This window comes from Lissotriton helveticus, chromosome 10 (genome assembly GCF_964261635.1).
Source record: "Lissotriton helveticus chromosome 10, aLisHel1.1, whole genome shotgun sequence".
In the NCBI taxonomy this organism is placed as follows: Eukaryota; Metazoa; Chordata; class Amphibia; order Caudata; family Salamandridae; genus Lissotriton; species Lissotriton helveticus.
Window position 1 is genome coordinate 186,770,301 of NC_136071.1, and position 22,631 is coordinate 186,792,931.

Sequence of the window (22,631 nt, forward strand, 5' to 3'; positions counted from 1 at the left end):
CAATGGTTGGACTGATAATCCTCTTCCGATTCAGTCTGATAATGTTTATCGGCGGGCTGTTTGTTGGCCTGTCGTCGAATCGAGACCAAAGCGGGGAAAAGACAGTAGGTCTAGACAGTCCCTTCGATAATCAACGTGTGCCAGAAAAGGGTAAATCATAAGATGATCGGGCGTCCAAAAGTTGATGGCGAGAGCCGCCGAACCCGGTTTTTGTCTCTAGTGTCACCTTCTTTGACCCATCGCCATCAGGTGTCTTTCCCGTGGAAGGGCGACCCTCCGTCAGGGGCGCGAAATTTTTGTCGAATGTATACTTGTCCACGTTCGACTGAGTCGTTTGATTTCTGGGTCCCCTTCCAGCCATGTCATTCCTGTCGGGTGATTACTCCTGTAGTCTCTCCACAGATGAGTATTCGCTAGTTCCCTGGGGTGCGCTAGTTGTCAGTTGTGCTTTCCTCCACTATATATAGCTCAGTGGGGAGACCGATTGATGAGCCATGCACTACTATGGGTCCTGGTACTTGACTGCCGCTTATTTCAGCCTTGAGATATGCTGGCCCGCCTTGGTATAGTGCTGGCCCGATTCCCCTATATCACCGTCCTGGTTACGCCACTGTAGCATAGTGCTGCGTATCTGTGCCGCAAGCAGTGCCACCACTGGACACCCCAATCATTGGCGAACCCTTTATTAATGGGGGGGGGGGGTGGGGAGGAGGCCGTTCCCAACTTCTAGCAATGTTCACCGCCACTGGGACATCTACGGCCGGTTGTTTGTTGCGCTTGTTGCTTGCAGTTTGTATCAGGCACTCTTTGCCCCTTTTGTTGCAGGCTTCCTAGGCTTGTAATCCGCACCAGCCTTCCACCCGCACCAATCCACTCACACCCCCGCCTCAGGTACCCCGTTGCTGGGGCATTTACCGCCGTCCCCGCCGCCGCTATCTTGTCTCTGCGTCCCCACCCCTCCTTCACTAGCCTCCGGTTGTTGTTCACCCCCGTGCTGCACACAGGAACCCCACCGTAAGCGTCACAGTCCACCCACCTTCGGCAGGGGGGGTGATGTGGCGGGGGGCCCGGAGCTCAATCGTCGTGCGCTGACAGCAACACCGCACTCCCCCGGATATGCTGTGAATTCACTCCGCCGTGCGCAGCGGAACCGGTGGGTCTCCGGCGGCCGCCCTCCTCGTTGCGTTGTCTGGGGGGTTCCAGCTTTCCCCTCACCCCTTGCGATCGCTGCTACGACGCTCCGGTCGGGAGCCAATAATTACCGGCTGCTCCAACTGCTCTGGGGTCGCCGCGTTGTGCTGTTCCGTTGTAGCCTGGTAGACCTCTTCTGCCGCCGCTGATCTCGAGGTACTTTAGGGCGCGGTTCCCGGCACTGGGTTAGGCCTCAGATGGCCGCTTTCTGTTTACAACGGTTTCCGGCTCCGTATGGGGTTCGGATTTCACCCGATCAGCGCCGCCTGGTCCTGGACGTCAGTCACTGCCCTCGGAGTTATACTTTGTGCCGGATCAGCTTACAGAATAATGCGAAGGGCCGCGTTGTCTCCGGAGCTCTCGGACTACACAGCCATCTTGATTGGCTGATCTCCACGCCCCCCCTGTTCCCTTTTTTTGATTACTTTTTAGATATCGACCCTTAGTATGAGGAGTGGGTGTTATATTCCCGAGTTAGGCCCATGTAGCAAAGCAGCTTATTTCTTACATTTTCCTCATGAATAACATTCCAAGCTGTGACCTTTTGCATACATTTGCACACACAACAAAGTTGGATTAGGTTCTCTGAAACTAAACTCGTTTTACATCTAGCTTCGCACAACATTATCACAACGCCCTGAACATCATGTACAAGGTCTCGCTCCTTACTCCGTACAAATGTCATCACTATCTTCATCCATGGAGCTACAGGGCTATCTACAAATCCACAATATCACTAATCTAATGCGTACACCACAAGGCTGCTTTCTAATATAAAAGATGAGCATCCCGTTAGATTATTAATGGAGATACTTCAGCTGACACCGAGGGTCCTGGCATGCTGAGAAATCACCATGCGAGGTACAAAAGGGGGTGGTGATGGACGGAGCATCTGAATCAATCAAACACTCACACCCAGTCAAAAGATCTGGGTTTAATCCATCACCGTTCTTTAGCCCACTCTGCCACCCCAGTTCAGACATGGCTATATGCAAATCAGTCTGACCCTGTGCCTCATGGGAACAGTCCAGCCCGAACTGCCAAGCCATGCCTTCCCTGGACCGGAAACAAGCTTCCGAGGACCGGTTTCTGGCATTCCAGCCGTCTTCTGCCCGGCTTGCTTGAATCCAGTGGCAAAGTGAGCAAGGGACTCACGTCTGAGCATACCCTGCCACACTTATGGCGGCCACAAGTGGTACAAAAGGGGGTGGTGATGGACGGAGCATCTGAATCAATCAAACACTCACACCCAGTCAAAAGATCTGGGTTTATTCCATCACCGTTCTTTAGCCCACTCTGCCACCCCAGTTCAGACATGGCTATATGCAAATCAGTCTGACCCTGTGCCTCATGGGAACAGTCCAGCCCGAACTGCCAAGCCATGCCTTCCCTGGACCGGAAACAAGCTTCCGAGGACCGGTTTCTGGCATTCCAGCCGTCTTCAGCCCGGCTTGCTTGAATCCAGTGGCAAAGTGAGCAAGGGACTCACGTCTGAGCATACCCTGCCACACTTATGGCGGCCAAAAGCGGTACAAAAGGGGGTGGTGATGGACGGAGCATCTGAATCAATCAAACACTCACACCCAGTCAAAAGATCTGGGTTTAATCCATCACCGTTCTTCAGCCCACTCTGCCACCCCAGTTCAGACATGGCTATATGCAAATCAGTCTGACCCTGTGCCTCATGGGAACAGTCTAGCCCGAACTGCCAAGCCATGCCTTCCCTGGACCGGAAACAAGCTTCCGAGGACCGGTTTCTGGCATTCCAGCCGTCTTCAGCCCGGCTTGCTTGAATCCAGTGGCAAAGTGAGCAAGGGACTCACGTCTGAGCATACCCTGCCACACTTATGGCGTCCAAAAGCGGTACAAAAAGGGGTGGTGATGGACGGAGCATCTGAATCAATCAAACACTCACACCCAGTCAAAAGATCTGGGTTTAATCCATCACCGTTCTTTAGCCCACTCTGTCACCCCAGTTCAGACATGGCTATATGCAAATCAGTCTGACCCTGTGCCTCATGGGAACAGTCCAGCCCGATTCAAGCAAGCCGGGCTGAAGACGGCTGGAATGCCAGAAACCGGTCCTCAGAAGCTTGTTTCCGGTCCAGGGAAGACATGGCTTGGCAGTTCGGGCTGGACTGTTCCCATGAGGCACAGGGTCAGACTGATTTGCATATAGCCATGTCTGAACTGGGGTGGCAGAGTGGGCTAAAGAACGGTGGTGGATTAAACCCAGATCTTTTGACTGGGTGTGAGTGTTTGATTGATTCAGATGCTCCGTCCATCACCACCCCCTTTTGTACCGAGAAATCACCATGCAGCAACCTGAAATCTCGTGAGGGGTGTCCAGTTTGTGACGGGTCCTTCACTCTATCCCATCAGGTAACAGGGTTGGATCGTCCCTTGGGGGGATTTTTGGCTCTACCCCTACACACACTCTAAGTACACTTAGAGTAGGGTTCGCATAGTAGGGGTACGCTAGATTACTGACTTGTTTATATGACTGCATATAGACAATTGTTTAGCACCATGATAGACCTATATCTACACTTTATGCTTTTGGTTTTGTACTGTTTCCAGGATTCCTGAGGAATCAGGGTTGTCATGTTCAGTGGTTGCCAGAAACTGTTCGCTCCCTGATAGGTTAGTGGGTCTTACGGTGGCACTGTGAGCTAGCTAGTCTATAGGCCAACATATTCTGCAGGGTGTCTGGAATCAGTCTTTACACCAAGCCCTTAGTTTATGTTGGCCGAACACTGCGCAGGTCCTACGGATTGGTAGGAACTACATGACAGTCTGAGCCACTAAATCTCCCTGGCGGGCCCTCTTACCACATATACACCACACAGTGGGCTGCGTTGATTGCGAGAAAAGCCTGCAGAACCTGCCTCCTTGCCATATCGCTGCACTGTATCCCCCACCTGTCTTATTGTACAATTACTAGTATCAACGGACCCAAACCAGTGACTTAGCTGTCCTTTGTTCACCATGCTTGGTGTTACGTTTGTTCCTGCAATTGTTCCTTTTGCATCATGGGACTCAATCATGTCCCTGGTTTGTGCCGATAGAAAATATAATGTTATATGTTTGAATGTATATTACCATTCCAATCGCAATTACAATTGGCATGTGTACTGTTTTACTGTCTGATTTTTAATCTTTCCTTTCTATATGATTTTTCAGTCATTCCTAGTTTCCTGGTCTGGTAGCACTGTTCTTCGTCCCTCACTGTGACTGTACCCCAAATACGGAAAATGCGAATAAAGTTGGTTTAAAAAAATGTTGTATATATGTGTTGCATATTGCAAACCAAGCTTCCAGGCAGCAGACCACTGTGCATGCTCAACACCGAAGATAAATTGGAGTTTTGGCTGCATTCTTAAATGAGAATCTAGAACAGGAACACTCTGTCGTTCGTGACGTCACTTGGAGTCTTTTGGTAACCTTACACAAGAAGCAAATTCAGGTCCACAGAGCTCCAACTACAGAAAAGTTGACTCTGATAGTGACATAGAGAAACTCCGGAAGGGGTTGGGGTGATGGCCAGGGGCGGCCTTAGGCATGTGCAAGCTATGCACCTGCACAGGGCCACCAAACCCCAGGGGCCACCACGCCAATATATAGCCTTAATATAATAATCCTCTGAGGATGGATACATATTTGCGTGGCGGCCCCTGGCAGGGATTTGGTGGCCTCCGGCTCAGTTCCACTTCCAAACACCCTGACCCCCCCCCCCCTCTTCACTGGCCTCCACGCTCCGCCCCGCCCGGACCCCCTCTTCCAGGGGGCCCCTACCTACGCTCCCTGCCCGGGGCCGCCATGAGCCTAGAGCCGCCCCTGTGATGGCTGCCGGTGGCTTCTGTACTATGGCACTGCACTGTGAACTCCTGTGAGCAATCGGACCCGTGGTCTGGCCAGTGGCGGCCACTCGAGAGAGTGCTGCGGGGTGGTGCGGCAGGGCGGGGCAGGGTTAGGGGGGGGGTAGTAACCTCTGGCATACAGCCGACCGGAGTTGAGTAAATAAATAAATAAAACAAATTACATTGCGCTCTGCATCGCCGATATGGGGTTGCAGCGCGCAATGTAATTTGCTTAATTTATTTATTTATTTACTCAACTATGGTCGGCCGTATGCCGGAGTTTACTCGGGGAGCCGCCACTGGGTCTGGCACAGTTCAAGGCCCTAGAGACCCTGGGCACTGGCACTGGGTCACCTATGAATAGCAACCACTAAGAAAATATTTGTGCCCTGCAAAAGAGCAGTGTATGCATGATTTTGCAGATATAGAGTGTGATGAATATCTCACAAACACAGGAAAACACACAATATGCATTTACGTAATGTTGAACTTCCTAGGAAAAATGGAGCTATAAAGAGCAAATTGCCATTTTGTCTGATGAGATGAAGTGAATGATTGTGTTAGTGCATTATTTTTCAAAATATGTATTTTGTTTTTGTTAGAATGTTGTATCTATTATCATCCGCATCCTACAGAATATCTTTGCGAGTGATTGCTTCTGAACATGGTGATTGATAATACTGTGCAGTTCTGTTGCTATGAACCCATTTTTGGAGGCAAGCAGTATTAGACTTCACAGTTGTGTAGTACAACCCACAGGACAGTGTGTTTGTGGACAGGGTAAACAGTGTTATTAAGAAAGATGTACAAACTGTATATGTTTAAAAAAGAAGGGTTGAACATGCCCTGTAACAGCATTATCCATGGGATTAGTGGATTGTCAGGTAATGGTCTTTGGGGTCCCTGGTCGGCCATGTAAATCTGTTTTTGAAATCAACTGCTTTTGCACAATAGTATGGTTATGGAAAGCAGCTATGTTTGCTGTGGTGAAACCTTTGAAAAGCGTAATGTGTCCACATTTTTTGGGTGGCAATACCTAGGTGCACTGAGTAATGGCCACCTACTCTTTATTATATTTTTCCACATAAAATGCATAATCTACTAGAAGCACTTTGCATGTTTGGGGATTAGGTGACTGAGAAAAGCAGGGTTTGCATGGCAGGTTTAAACATTTGTCAAGCGAGGCAGCAGTACCGCAGTCTTACCAGACACGGTTGCACCAAATTATTTTTATTATTTAGATGCTTTTTCATTTTCTGTAAGTTGAAGGTGTAAACCTTTAGTTGATCTCTATTTATGTACATCACAGTTATACATTGTAAGACAATTCACATAAAGAATTGAGGGAGTGTTATGCTATGTAGTGTGTGTGTGTAGCTTGCAAATTCCATGGCATAGGAGTGCTGTAATCTTTTGGTAGTTTAGGACGCCCCCGCGCCGCACGGCCACCAGCTGGTGCCAGTGCCTTCCCGCCTGCCTGCCTCTCTGCTCGGCCAGCCGCCGCGTGACCACGCCCCCCTGCCTTCGAGCGGCGGGGTCTGGGCTCGCCTCCTGCCTTCGCCTCTGTTTGTTTATTTTGGTGTGCTTTAACTATTGTGGCATTATTCATTAGTATTTTGTTTTTCTGTAACTTGGTTCCCCTCTTTTCCCTGTTCTGCCCCCGTCTTCCCTCCCCGCTTCCCGCCACCGCCGCTAAACCCCGCCCCTTTTTTCATTCTGTACCCTCCCCGCTCCCGCCTCCCAGCTGCTCCGCCCTCCCTCGCACTTGGCCATATATGGCGACCGTGCGACGCAGGTGAGTGTGTCCTAGTTTAGGACGCCCCCGCGCCGCACGGCCACCAGCTGGTGCCAGTGCCTTCCCGCCTGCCTGCCTCTCTGCTCGGCCAGCCGCCGCGTGACCACGCCCCCCTGTCTTCGAGCGGCGGGGTCTGGGCTCGCCTCCTGCCTTCGCCTCTGTTTGTTTATTTTGGTGTGCTTTAACTATTGTGGCATTATTCATTAGTATTTTGTTTTTCTGTAACTTGGTTCCCCTCTTTTCCCTGTTCTGCCCCCGTCTTCCCTCCCCGCACCCCGCTTCCCGCCACCGCCGCTAAACCCCGCCCCTTTTTTCATTCTGTACCCTCCCCGCTCCCGCCTCCCAGCTGCTCCGCCCTCCCTCGCACTTGGCCATATATGGCGACCGTGCGACGCAGGTGAGTGTGTCCTAGTTTAGGACGCCCCCGCGCCGCACGGCCACCAGCTGGTGCCAGTGCCTTCCCGCCTGCCTGCCTCTCTGCTCGGCCAGCCGCCGCGTGACCACGCCCCCCTGCCTTCGAGCGGCGGGGTCTGGGCTCGCCTCCTGCCTTCGCCTCTGTTTGTTTATTTGGTGTGCTTTAACTATTGTGGCATTATTCATTAGTATTTTGTTTTTCTGTAACTTGGTTCCCCTCTTTTCCCTGTTCTGCCCCCGTCTTCCCTCCCCGCTCCCCGCTTCCCGCCACCGCCGCTAAACCCCGCCCCTTTTTTCATTCTGTACCCTCCCAGCTCCCGCCTCCCAGCTGCTCCGCCCTACCTCGCACTTCGCCATATATGGCGACCGTGCGAACGCGCAGCGATGACGCGCAGCGGGCGCGCCGATTGTGCGCCGAAGGCGCGCCAAAGGTAAGCCCGTCTGCGCCCGTCCGCGCCTGGACCGCGCCCAGTGCCGGACCCCCTGGCCCCCGCAGACCCCAGCCCACCCGCCGGACGTACGACTCCACCACCCTCAACGCACTCAACGCCGGCCGAACCCCTGGATGCTACCAAGCCACCCCGAGACGCACCCACGGACCCTTCAGCTGCCGCTCCTGCAAGTTCACCTGCATCCGGACCTGCACCACACCCGCACCCACCAAGACCAAGACGAGCAACAACAGCAGCCACTTGAAGTGCATCCTGCTCAACACCCGCTCCGTCCACAGACACGCCGTCGAGCTCTGGAACCTGCTCGACACCACAGACCCAGACGTCGCCTTCCTCACGGAAACCTGGATGAACGCCTCCTCAGTGCCCGACAACGCCATCGCCATCCCGGACGGCTACAAGATCATCCGGAGAGACCGCGTCAACCAGACAGGAGGAGGCATCGCCATCATTCACAGGAACACCATCCGCATCACGACCAACACCGACGACACCATCGCACCCGCCGAACACCTGCACTTCCAGATCCACGTCAACCCCAGGACCACCCTCAGAGGCACCCTCATCTACAGACCCCCGGGACCACGCACTCAATTCAGCGAGGACATCGCCGACTTCATCAGCCCGCTCGCCCTCCCCTCGGCCGACTACGTCCTCCTCGGTGACCTCAACTTCCACCTGGAGAACAACGACGACCGCAACACCACCACCCTGCTGGAAAACCTCGCAAACCTGGGACTCAAGCAGCTGGTGACCACCCCCACCCACCTCGCCGGACACACACTCGACGCCGTCTTCTCATCCAGCAAAGACATCGCCTTCAGCCACGCCACAGGACTCCACTGGACGGACCACAGCTGTGTCCACTTCACCTTCAGAAGAATGACAATCCACCACCACCAGCAACAGGTTGCCCGAAGAAGCTGGAACAAGATCACAGCCGACCAGCTCGCCGCTTCCCTGAGTCAGCACCCTCCCGCCAGCTCAGCGAACCCCAGCCAGGCTGCCGACAACCTCACGAAGTGGATCAGCAACTGCGCGGACGAACTCGCCCCTTTGAGGACCCCGCCCAGCAGACCCGGCAGCAAGAAAGCCCCATGGTTCACAGACGAACTCAAGAGCTCCAAGAAGGACTGCCGAGCCCTCGAGAAAGTCTGGAGAAGGGAACCAACACCGGACAACATGACCACCCTCAAGCTCGCCACCCGGAAGCACCACCAACTGATCCGCGCCACCAAGAGAACTGCATTCCAGGACCGGCTGGACAACAACGCACACAACTCCAAGGAACTCTTCAACATCGTGAAAGAGCTCTCCAACCCCAGCGCCGGAAACAACGACATCACCCCATCGCAAGACCTCTGCAACTCCCTCGCCTCCTACTTCCACAACAAGATCACGGACATTCACAACAGCTTCAGCATTCAACCATCGCACACAACGACCGCAGCACCGCCGCCCACCACCACCCTCCGCGCCTGGACTCCGATCAGTACCGATGACACTGTCCGCATGATGAACTCCATCCACTCCGGATCGCCGACCGACCCCTGCCCTCACCACGTCTTCAACAAGGCCGACGCTGTCATCGCACCCCACCTGCGGGACATCATCAACACCTCCTTCGACACCGCCACCTTCCCGGAGGGCTGGAAGCACGCCGAGCTCAGCGCTCTACTAAAGAAACCCACTGCGGACCCCACCGAACTCAAGAACTACCGCCCTATCTCGCTCCTCCCGTTCCCAGCCAAGTCATCGAGAAGACCGTCAACAAGCAGCTGGCCGCCTTCCTCGAGACGAATGGATCCCTCGACCCCTCACAGTCTGGCTTCCGTGCCAACCACAGCACCGAGACCGCCCTCATCGCTGCCACCGATGACATCCGAGCCCTGATGGACAACGGAGAAACAGCGGCCCTCATCCTCCTAGACCTCTCCGCGGCTTTCGACACTGTCTGCCACCGCACCCTAGTGCAGCACCTCAGCAACATCGGAATCCAGGGGAAGGCACTGGAATGGATCGTCTCCTTCCTCGACGGAAGAACACAGAGAGTCCGTCTACCACCGTACAAGTCAGAGGCCACCGGAGTCATGTGCGGCGTTCCTCAAGGTTCCTCCCTGAGCCCCACCCTCTTCAACGTCTACATGAGCCCCCTCGCGACCATCGCACGCCAACACAACCTGAACATCATCTCCTACGCCGATGACACCCAGCTGATCCTCTCCCTGACCAACGACCCCGCCGCCGCCAGAGCCAACCTTCACGAAGGGATGAAAGATGTAGCCGAGTGGATGACGACCAGCCGCCTGAAACTGAACTCAGACAAGACGGAAGTCCTCATCCTGGGTTCCTCGCCCTCCGCCTGGGACGACTCCTGGTGGCCCCCCGCCCTGGGCACCGCACCCACACCGACAGACCACGCACGCAACCTGGGCTTCATCCTGGACTCCTCCCTCTCCATGACCAGACAAGTCAACGCCGTCTCCTCGTCATGCTTCAACATCCTGCGCATGCTACGGAAGATCTTCCGGTGGATCCCCACCGAAACCAGAAAGACGGTCACCCAAGCCCTCGTCACCAGCCGACTGGACTACGGCAACGCCCTCTACGCCGGAACCACCGCCAAGCTCCAGAAGAGACTCCAGCGGATCCAGAACGCCTCAGCCAGACTTATCCTCGACATCCCCCGACGCAGCCACATCTCCGGACATCTGAGAGACCTGCACTGGCTCCCCGTCAACAAGAGAATCACCTTCCGTCTCCTCACCCACGCACACAAAGCCCTACACGATCAAGGCCCGAGCTACCTCAACAACCGCATCAACTTCTACACTCCCAAGCGCCACCTCCGATCAGTCAGTCACGCCCTCGCCGCCGTCCCCCGCATCCGAAGAACGACAACAGGAGGAAGGTCCTTCTCCTACCTGGCCGCCAAGACCTGGAACTCCCTCCCGACCGACCTGCGCCTGACCCAAGACCACCTCTCCTTCAGGAAGAAGCTCAAGACCTGGCTGTTCGAGCAGTAGCAGCACCCCCCCCTCCCAAGCGCCTTGAGACCCTCCGGGTGAGTAGTGCGCTCTACAAATGTCCTTGATTGATTGATTGATTGATTTTAACTCTCAAATAGGCTTCCTACAGGGATAGAGAATCTTTGTTTTGTGGAAAGTGGTATTTATTGTATTGTGTATTGTATTGTCTTCATTACTACCATGTTTTAAATTTTCAGAGGCAATGCTATCTCAAGAAGCCTCCTCATTGTATTTCTAAAAATCTGCATGGAAAACTGGCCTTGACTTAAAACGTTTGACCCTCTCCTTACCTTCAGCCCTCTGCACACCTCCTCTCTTTGAGTACAGCTTACCCAAGTCGCCTCACTTAACCTAAAACACTGATTTTCTTTCTTGAAGAGAATCATTTTCTTAAAACTGACGTATCATAAGAAATTTGCATTTATTCAAATGCCAAAAAGGATTCAAATATATTTCAAATGACATTAATGGATTTATAGTTCACGCTTTTCCCACCTCACACGTACATTGTCCATTTTCAATTTAAAAGTCTATATAAATGGATATAGATGTTCATCTCCATCTTAATATCCATTGACATGTTTCTTGTTCCAAATCGATTATAGGAGGATACATCAAGTAAACACATATTTTGGAGCTGAAACCCCTTCTTCCGGGCTCAAAGTAAGCTCCCAGGTTTTACGAAAATATTTTGTGCATTTAAGTCCAGTGTCTTCATCTTTAATTCTTAGTCACACATCTTCACCATGTGTTTACAAGTTTTTACACATTCAAATGATATGGTCTATACATCCTCTTTGCTATACAACCTATGCCGCTGTATACTATATAAACATCCATGATATGAAGTACCAAATTGTGCGTGTGTAAAGACGGGCTCCTTAATACATAACTGTGACTGTCTGTGTTAATCTCATTTCAGAGATCACAACTTCTTCTTTGAAAGCATAACCCTGCAACCTAACAATATGTAATGTTCTCTAGCCTAGGGGCCAGATGTACTAACAATTTTAGCATGCGCAAACGGATTATCGACCTGTTTGCGCATGCTAAAATTGTCATGGCCATGTACCAACACAATTTTGCGAGTCGCAAATGAATTGCGACTCACCAAAAAGTATTTAGAGACTCACTATTTGGAAGGGGCATTCCCTTCCAAATAGCGAGTCTCAAACCCATTTGCTAATGTTTTGCAACCGCAATTGCGGTCGCAAAACACTCGCAATTACCACCTACTTCAAGTAAGTGGTAATGCATTCGCAAATGGGAAGGGGTCCCCAGGGGACCCCTTCCCCTTTGCAAATGCATGCAAAATTAAAAAATTAAACGAAAACGTTTAATTTCTTTTTTTTTTTAAATGCATCCCGTTTTCCTTTAAGGAAAACGGGCTGCATTTAAAAAAAAAAAAACTGATTTATTTAAAAGCAGTCCCAGACATGGTGGTCTGCTGAGCCCAGCAGGCCACCATCCCTGGGAGGGCCTGTTATTCCCAATGGGCTCCCAAAATTGTGAGAGGCTCATTAATATTAATGAGCCTCGCAATTTGCGACCCCATTGGGAATCGCAAACAGTGTTAAGCACACTGTTGTACATTTGATTTGCACCTCGCAATTTGCAACTGGCCATTTGTCGCACATTGCGAGGCTCAAAATTAAGTGGTCGTACATCTGGCCCCTAAATTCTCTAGCCTATCCATCCCATGCACCATTTGCATTAACCACATACTCTCCACTAAACGAGAAAATCTAACCTCAATACTTTAATCCACCACAAAGAAACTGAAGTAAATGCATGGATTGGTTTACATAAGTGCACAACATTAATCTGAATAAGCAACAATAACCGATAACAACTGGATTAACCACAAACCTCGGGTACCAGAGTAGTGTTCTACTCGTCATAAAGCGCTTCAATGCCTCGTTAGTGTAAAGATGAATACATACTGCAGCGTCCGCCTAATGTGCTGCATCTTGGAATCTGTTTAACTTGCTGAAATACTGTATATGCATAAATGCTTTAATGACGTATGGCACTGCGGTGCACCTTTATTAAAGCTGGCCTCAAATACACAAATCCAAATCTTGTCTCTTCTTTAATGCCTCAATTACTTTTCTTTTTTTCAGACAACAATAAATTAGATGTTTCCTGCCAACTCATTGAACCTGTAAATATTTTGTGGATGTTTGTCCACCCCTCTTCTGTGCTATTTGGATGTTCTTTCCCAATAGCATGTAATTGTCTTCATCACAATCAAGCATTGGCTGCAACTTTCCTTTTAGTATAAACAATTCAAGCTCCGGCTCCAGTAGCAGACTTAAGGTACCAATTTTCAACTATGTGTACTGCAATCTGTACAGCTTCGAGGCTGATGCTGTCAGTTTTTCATGCCATTGTCAGCATGCCTTATAGTAACAAAGGACACTGATGGCCGCCCGTCCATCATTCACAATGCCAAATCTCTTGGATTCAGCCTCAACAAATGTCTAACTCTCAAGAACCATACCTCCTCTATAGCTAAAAGTTCCAGTTTATAGCTAAGGCTGCTATGCGGAACCAGGAACCTCATACCAGCACACAACTTTAGATCTGTTGTCCAGGCATTCATACTCTCCAAACTCAACTACGAAATTGCTCTCCTTCCGACATTCCCAAAGTCCACCTAGGTCCTCTCAGAGAAGTCCTACATGCGGCAGCCTGCATAGTGACATGACACAAGAAATCCGATCACATCTCTCCCATTCTACGCTCTCTTCAGTGGTTTTCTATAGAGGGGCAAGAGCTCAATTTAAAACTGTCTGCATCACTCATAAAGCTCTCACTCCTCTTTACCTTCATACCTGTCCACAAAACTGAAAATCTCAGGCGCCGACTGTGATTCATGAAATGCTGAATTGCTCCTCCTCGAACCCCCAACATTCAAGCACGAGTGATGCATGAACCAATCCTTCTCTGGAGGAGCCGCAAGAATCTGGAACTCCCTCCTGCCAATCCTCCCATTGACCATGTCATGTCACCTTAAAAAACAAGATCTCAAACCCAAAGCCGGACTGGGAACAGCAACCAGCCCTGGCAGATTGCTGCTCGACCGGCCCTGGGAGGGGAGGGGGGGTTAAGAAGAAGCACCGCTTCCACTTTTGTTACAGGGGCCCAATATTGCAGAACCATCCCTCAGTTTCACAACTGCCCCAACAGCCACAAAACTGGTCCCCACCCCTCCAACCCACCGGGGAAAGGCCCTGTGCCGCTAGGGAGAGTACGGCCCTTCTCAAACCTCTTCTTCTGGAACGACATCTGGCTTAAACCACTCCTACTTACGCATGATCCATCAAGTGCATACCAACCTCAACCTGCATGAACGATTGAAGATCTTCACTTGGTACTGTTCCACCTGCTTTTCATTTCTATGTTTTACAGTGAATACGTGTTAAGCAATCTCCCTCACGGGAGAGGCCAACATGCTGTTCAATCCACATTTAATGTGCATGTATATTTTCTTTTTGTTATTGACATATTCTGCTTTATTGTAAAGCACTCTGATGCCTCTGGGCCATGTCCACTCTATATAAAATCACAAAAATAGATTAAAATAACAATGTAGTGCATCCGCATCCTCACCCTGAGAATTACACTCGCATTTAGTGTGGGGTCTGATGGCTGCTTCTCTCTGAAAGATCAATCTTTAACGGCCGGTAAATAATTCTGAATGCGTTATAAATGTTCAACATTTTTAAAGCAACAAACAATAGTGAATGTATGGTGGTGAATTTCTTTATAAGTTGATAACTAAATTATATTACAGTCAGAAATGAGCTGACATGTTACATTGGTAAACCAAGAACTAATCCATCTGCAAAGCCCAATTTCTGTGATTCAAAGCTCTGTTCTCAGACGTTTTGCATCGCTATTCAACATCTAATCGCTTACCAGCTATTTTCAGAGGCAATCAGGGGGCTTTGGCATGACAAACCAACCTGTGTGTGAGGTATGAGGAAATACCTGTAAATATATATTTGATTTATTGCCTTAAAAATATTATACAAAGCTCCTGTAGGAAGCCGACTCTTTATATGATATACCAAGATGAGATATAAGAGTCCGGAAATTCCCAATGAGTGGACAGGGCTTGCTCGAGTAATCCCAAGGTGCTCTTCTAGTGGGTAGTGTGGTCGAGCAGTCTTAGGCATATCAGAGAGGAGTGTTAGACATCATCACATACACAAAATAGTCAATAAGTGATGCACACAACTCAATAAGGAGATCCACACTACTTTATAAAAATAACACATACCTTTATATATGTTTAGGCACCAGACTCAATACGATCAGGTAAGCCAGTTTTGCAAAAGAAATACTTTTACGTACAAACAGTCGACAGTGCATTTGTCAGAAGTTGTTATCCTAAAGGAAGAAAAACAAGTACTGCATTCAGCTACAGTACAGCGACTTACCAACCAATCTCTGGGACTTAAGGTGAGTATGAGGCAAGGTCCAAGGTAGCAGGAGGATGTCACCTCCAGTGGCATGATGGTGGCCAAGGTGCAGTCGTGTCAAACTGCGTCTGGTGCCCAATGTTAGTCAATGGAGATTGGTCTGTGGGAAAAGAGGCTGCAAGATTGGACTGGGAGGCCAGTCAGGCTGGACCAACCAGCGGGTTCAAGTCTTGGAATGCTAGGGACACTGATGGTCCTCTTTTCCTTGGGCCGGGTGGGCTGGGTGCCAGAGGGTCTTTGAGGTATCGAGTTTCTTTGTCGGTAGCACTCTCGGTTGAGGGTGCCTCAACACAGAGGCTGCATGTGGCTTCAGAGTGTTCACGAGGGGTGAAATCAAAGTGTACTCTGTCTCTTGAGGGCTGGGGGACCATGCTGACACAGTTGGCTTACTTCAACTCGGGCTGGGGGGGCTCGGGTGCAGTGGTGCTTGGTGGTGTTGGGTTTTTGCAGGTCTGAAGTTCTCACGGTTTTCTTGGGCTGCTTGCAGTAATCAGGAGAGCAGTTCCACTACTCCACAGGAGTTTCTGAGGTCTTTATTGAAGGCTGGCCTTCCTCCCAGGCTTTGGAGGCACTACAGCTTGCAGGACCAGTAGATTCTGGCACAAGTAGACGAGAAACAGCAGGCAGGCCGGCAGGTCTGGTGCCAAGTCAGTTGCTATTCTTCAGTCTTTGCTTTCGTAGCTCTGCAGTGTCCTTCTTCTCCTTAGGTCATCAGGATCTGATTTCCTCCTCTAAATACTGTATTTAGGGGCATTAGGGGAGTGCAGGGAGTAGCCAATGGTCTGCTAACGCCTGGGGTTACTTCACCCCTATATGTTCACTTCTTGGGGGAAGTGGGCAGCACACTGTCACCAAGATGGACAATTTTGAAAAGTCGTATCCATTTCAGGTCGCCCATTTTAGGGGAGGTACTAGCCTGAGGGTGGACACGCCTATCTTGCTTTGCTAGTTTTCCCACCTGTGCAGGTGCCAAAAGGCTCTGGAAAAAGGGGATCAGGTTCCTCTTGTGTGAGATAAGCAAGATGTGCATACGAAAGGCGATGGGGTCTTTGTAGCTCCCCTGCCTTGTAAATGTTAAACTGCAGGTAATCCTGTGGGCGGGGCTGCAAAGCACCATCTGCCCAAGCAGGCTTGGTTTATGGTCCCCTGAGAGCAAAGGCCCTCACCCTTGGGGGTCAGAAACCCTTCTCTGGTGGCAAGCTGGTGAAACCCAGTCAGTCAGCACACCAGTAGCTGGTAGGTTTTCAAGGGGCTCCTCTCAGTTGCCCTTTGTTAGACCTTGCATCTTTTGGCATGTTTCCCCTATCTTTTTGCTTTCTGACCTCCTGGTTTTGACCCTGTTTTTGCTCGTTTAGTGTCTCTACAAACTTTCTCACTGCTGTTCAGTGTTAAAGTGCAGTGCTCCCATTGTAAATTGTATTATGGATTGGTGTTTCCATGATTGGCATATTTAATTTACTGGTAAGTCCCTAGTAGAGTGCACTGAGAGTGCCAGGGCCGGTAAATCAAATGCTGCTGTGATTCTGGGCAAATCACTTAATCTCCCTGTGCCTAACAAAAATGAAAGTGTCCGTCTGTAACGTAACTGGGGCTCATGTGAAGCGCTTTGATACCTTCGGGTCTAGTTTGCGCTATATAAAACTCCACAAAAAAAAAAACCTACTAGAGACTTACAGAGGGTGCCATATTTATTTCCAATTTGGGTGCAATTGCTAAGTTTTGGGGAAATAGTTCTGGCAATAGGGGCCTAGTTAGCAGGAACCCAATGCACTTCCAGTTGAAATCACATCATATACCAGGCAAAAAGTGGGGGTGACCATGTCAAAAAGGGCACTTTCCTACAGCATCTGAAGAACATTTGTTATTGAAGGCTATGTTTTTGTTGGCAGTGATAAATGTACAAAGCATCTGTATAGTGCACATACCTCAATCCTTTACAATGGGAGCTGCTCATAATGCACAGTAATGTAATAGACAGTTAGCTGTAAATACAAACTTTGACAAAGCCAAATAGTCTCACTAGGCATGTGCACCAAGTGACTCTGATCATGTGGCGTACCAACAACAGATACTCCACTACCATATACTCACCTGGGCCCATAAACTCACACAACACACACTTAGTTGAGTATACCGTTGGAGTAAAAGTTTATGATTTTTCTCTACAGTTTCAAGATTAGTTATTCAACACTCCTAACTAACCTTTCACTCAAAAAGTTCTTTCCTCTGGTTGATGGACCATTAGTTGAACTAGTTGATGGTGAAATGACATAAACTAACGTATTCTTTATTTAATGTAAATAACCACAGACTCTGGGAAATATTACAATTTTTATCTAAATTAAATGCATGTGAACCATCTCAAATACACAGTGCCGTCACCCTCATTCGTAGGAGAGAAAATTCAATTAAATCATCAATCAAAATATTTTAGGGACTTACTCAATGAACGATGTCTAAGGAAAGAAGAGGATAGGGAGAAAAGAGCATCTACACATACGAGAATTTATAGTTACTAAGAATGGTGTGAAGACCAACCCCCTGGCCAAAGGGCTGGTGAGGGTCCCCTGGGATAGGACAGGCGACAAAGGCTTCAGAACAGGATTCAGAGCAGGATAGATGACCTCTCTATAATACCGACGACTGCGTCGCCCCCCTCTCTGACACTCTCTTCCTCCTCGAGATTCTTTCGCGATCTTCTTTCTAGCCCAATTAATTAGGATAGAGGTCTCTGCATTCGATTCTTCATGAGCATCTCCCGCTCACAGAATCTGCATCTCCCGATCTCTGCAAATCGTCCTCTTCTCTCAGCATTCGGTTCTGACTAACTAACTAAAGCTATCTCAATTATACCTTTCTTTCTACATGTTCCACCCATTAATATTTCAATATCGTAAAAATACTAAATCTGATTGGTCAGGCAAGGGGGAACGATCATCACACCATGCTTATATTTCATCAAATTCAATTAAGCTATTGTTTGCAAACCCATCCCTTCAATTTTATTCATAACTTTTATTTTCCCACCCACATTCATGTTTCATTTGCATCATTTGTTTTAACTCTAACATGCAGGTCCATTCAGTTGAACCTTTCACCATCCGTGCTCGGGCTCACTGCGACCTTGCCCTTCTTCCGACCTTAGTGTCAACATTCCGAGATTTGCTCAAGAAACGTGTCTTGCGGTTTGAGCGAGGTGTAAAGGACTGATTGAATAATGTATCAAATTCAGGAGCTGCAGATAGAAGGGGAAGACAGCCCATTCAGGGCAGAGGAATACCAGTGATTTTACTGCTTGTGAGGACATTCCCATTCAGGGCAAAATCAAAAAATACACCTAAGATGGCGCCCGCAAACAGTACAGTGGATAAAATAACCCTCCCCTCTCTAAACTGGAAGTGACATGGTGATGGAACACCTAGAAAAGAGAGACTGCAGGAAACCTGATTTGTATTTGTATGAGCATTGATAAAGGCAATCGCCGAAATGCGTCTGCTCTTTGAAATAAATCATGAATCCTTAAACCCTGTGAGAGCTGATACTTTCTTTTAGAAGTTGGAGCATATATATATATGGCGATCGAGAGGGTGCACAGAATGGAATAAAACGCTGAAACTAACTTACAAGGGTCCGTTTCGTTATTTGGCTTCCTGTTGGTTTGCGCTGAATTTCGGAGTTCCTGTTATATATATATATATATATATATATATATATATATATATATATATGTATATATATATATATATAATGTATATATAGATAGATAGATAGATAGATACATATATTGTATTGTAATTGCATTTATGTAGCGCTTACTACTCCTGACGAGGCGTTGAAGCGCTTTTTCGGCGAGTATCACGCTACTCCGGGACCCATAAAGGATTAGTGTTGGATTAGTATAGAGAAATATGAAAATGGGGGGCGTGTCCAGAGGAACATGGCGGAGTGCTGACGCCGTCCGCGGGAGCTCCGATCCGGCCGAGTGATCTCCCCATGAGAACGCGGTTTGCAGGGGCAGCCTAAACGGTGAGCGGATGATTGCGATCTCCCCCCTCTTGTATGATTCTACTCCCTAATCTCCTGCCTTGTTTTCTCTGTTTTTGTACCTCTCCCCCACTGGCCTCGCTCCTTACCTGCGACCTACTCCATTGGGACGCTGCGATGTCTTGTCAGCTTCGTTTGCCAGCGCGCCTGCACTGGTAGAGAAAGTGAACGTCGGCGCTAGGACCACGGGGTGTCCGAGAGAGGCCCATTCCTAAGGGTTGTTGCAGCCGGTAGAGAACCTGCAGAACCAGCTGTGAGAGCATCGGGGGGCAGTGGTATCGGCACCGACAGCGGCAGCGACAGCAACAGCTCTACAACCCAGGCACAATCACGAGCACGAGTACAAGCGACGGACCCCGAGGGGGGGGCATGAAAATTGGTTGCGTGGGCGAACAAAACTTTGGCACAGGGTAAGGTCGGTGCTGGCTAGGGTCAGCCATCGCACTCCTGCAGGAGCTCACTTTCTAAGGTAAATCAAGCCAGGGAGGGGTAGTGTACTGGGACACAAAAACCATAATGAGATATCCTCAGGGCAATGTGACTTTGGGCTTTGCATAAGTAAATTTGATAATAAACACCTCCTCGCCGTGTCTGCCCCTGCCACCCTGCAGCTGGAACCACAAAGGGGGATGAGCTCGGACTTTCCGCAATCCCCTAGCTCATTACTATCAGCTTACCCCGGAGTGCCAGGTGCTCCTTTACTTTTACCTGAGAGAAGCAGTAAGAGAGGAACAATAGTACCTCTAGCTTCTACTGCCCCTATAGCAGGGGTTTCAAGAAATAGAAATAGATATCAGCTCAGATCTAACTCAGAGCTACACAAGGTGGGTCTCTTGGCGACAGGCACCTCATTATAATCTGGGATAGCTGCATCTTCACCTAAGGGGAGGAGGAAGGAGAAAAAGGGGAGAAACGCAAAGGCAGGGACTGGGGAGCCTAAGCTGAGATTACAGAAGAATCTGCCTCTCCAAGGCAAACCGACTCCTTCATTAAAATCTTATTTTAAAATCTTAAAACAGGCGATGGACTCTAAGGGAGGCAATCCGCCCCTTTTGTCTTCCCCCCCTTTACCTTCACTAATGGCCTCTCCGCTTACCTCGCAAATCCCGGTCCAACCACCAAAGGGCTCCACTTCTATCCCACAACCCCCACAGCCTCTTGTTTCTGCCACGGCCCGAGATCAATTCCTTTAACCAATAGATATTCTGTCCTAGCTTGCGATGGGGCAGTAGAAGAGGCCCCCCCTGTAGACGAGGAGGCCCCACGTGTTTTAATAGAAAGCCCCGTTGGTCCCGCGCTCTCCCATTTAGAGTCCCTACTACATACTATGAGAGAGGATTTGCTATCTAAATTTGAAATATCGGAGGCAAATCAGAGAAGCATACATGAACAATGTGCGAGTTTAGAGGCCAAATTGGACGAAGTATCTAAAAGGACTGGCGTACTGGAAGAAGAGGTGTCTTTGCTCACAGGGGCTTCACAGCGGCACGAGAGAGACCTAGAGGCTCATAGATCTCAAAACAAAAACCTCCAAATGGATATTGAGAGACTTGAGATACAACCCAGAAGGAACAATTTGAAATTTCGAAAGATTCCCAAGGGAGACGAGAATGGGGATGTCAAATTATTTATTTGTAAACTCCTTAGAGATGGGATATTAAAGGATAGGCCGGACATAGATCTGGAGGCCGAAATCCAGAGAGCCCACAGGGACCCTTTCAGGCTACACAAAGAGAGGAAAGCGCCTAGGAAGATCCTTGTCAATTTCCTAACTTATACAGTCAAGAAGTTAAATCTGGGTAGAGTGCTATCTGACACAACTCTTCCGGTAGATTCCACCAAATATTTAATACGGTCAGATGTAGGGAAGGCCACAGCGCAAAGGCAGTGGGAGTTGGGGAACAGGATGCCTGACCTGAGGAGCCTGGGCGCACAGGTTCAAATGAAATTCCCTGCATTTCTAAAAGTTGTTTGGAGGAATAAAACTCATAATTTTTTATCACCCCATGAAGTTGATTCCTTCATAACTTTAATGAGAAAGAACCCCCAAGAGAGTTTCCCTGCGGAAAACAAATGAAAGAAAGAGAGAGAGAGAGAGAGAAGGGAGCAGGGAGGGCCTTGGCCAAAAAGAAGCAACGCTTTGTAGCACTTAGGTGGGAGTATGTAGGAAGTAAGGTAGGAAAAAAAATAAAAGAATAGAATAAAAATAAAATAAAAAAGGGGAGCGATGATACAGCTGATGCGAATAGAAATAATAAACTCACACACACACTGAATTGGAAAAAAAAAGAAAAACTTTATCACTAGTTATTAGACACGATAAGGGAGATACTAGTTTTATACACAGGTGTCCGATTTCTCTCATTAAACGGTGGGAGTGATCCAGGCCGGATCAGGGGAGCCCCAACAGGCGACAAGATCGCCAACGTAGGTATGGGAGGGGTTCCTCAGGGGAGGTGGGTAACTGTATGGGAGGTAGGGAGAAAAAAAAGGTAAAAATAATCCTCATGTACACAAAGACATGCACTATACTTTCGTAGGGAGCTGGGCAGTGAGCCATTCTGTGGCAAGATGGTCTACCTGGCCAACATGACAAGTAAGATAAAACTTATCAGTTGGAATGTGAATGGCTTAAGGGATAGGAGGAAGCTACGTAGAATAATCGACTATTTATATAACTCAGGAGCACATATCTGTCTGCTTGAGGAGACACATCTAGAAAGAGAGGAATGTAAGTCCGCATTTAAAAAATGCAGGTGGGTCCAGGATGTTCTCTGCTCAGAACAAAGCGGCAGCACGAGAGGTGTGGCCATACTAATCCGAGCAAACGCCGGGATCAGGCTTACGAAATCTGAGACAGACCACTCTGGGAGATGGTTGGTGGCCTCCTTAATAGTTGGACAGACACCCTTCGTATGTGCAGTGTATTACGGTCCAAATCAGGATGCTCCAGGGGCTCTCACGAAACTTAAAACTAGCCTTGTAGAAACCGATGGACCTGTAATATTGGGGGATGATTTTAATCAGATCTTGAAAACCTAGACCGTACTTCTAGAGTAAGATTTACCCCTCCCCAAAAATCCAGATTGGAGCTGAAAAACATCATGCGGGACTTTAACCTGATAGATGTCTGGAGACTCAAAAACACAGGGAAAAGGGACTATTCTTTTTACAGCAGACGATATGGCCACCATTCAAGAATCGATTTCTTTTTATTAGATAAAACTCTCTTCTCAGCAGTAGACTCCATATCCTATACCCCTGCTATTCTGTATGATCATTCAGCCGTCGAGACGGTAATTCAGTTCAAACAAAAGGCACAGCAGAGGAGGTGGACTTTAGATAGAACACTCCTA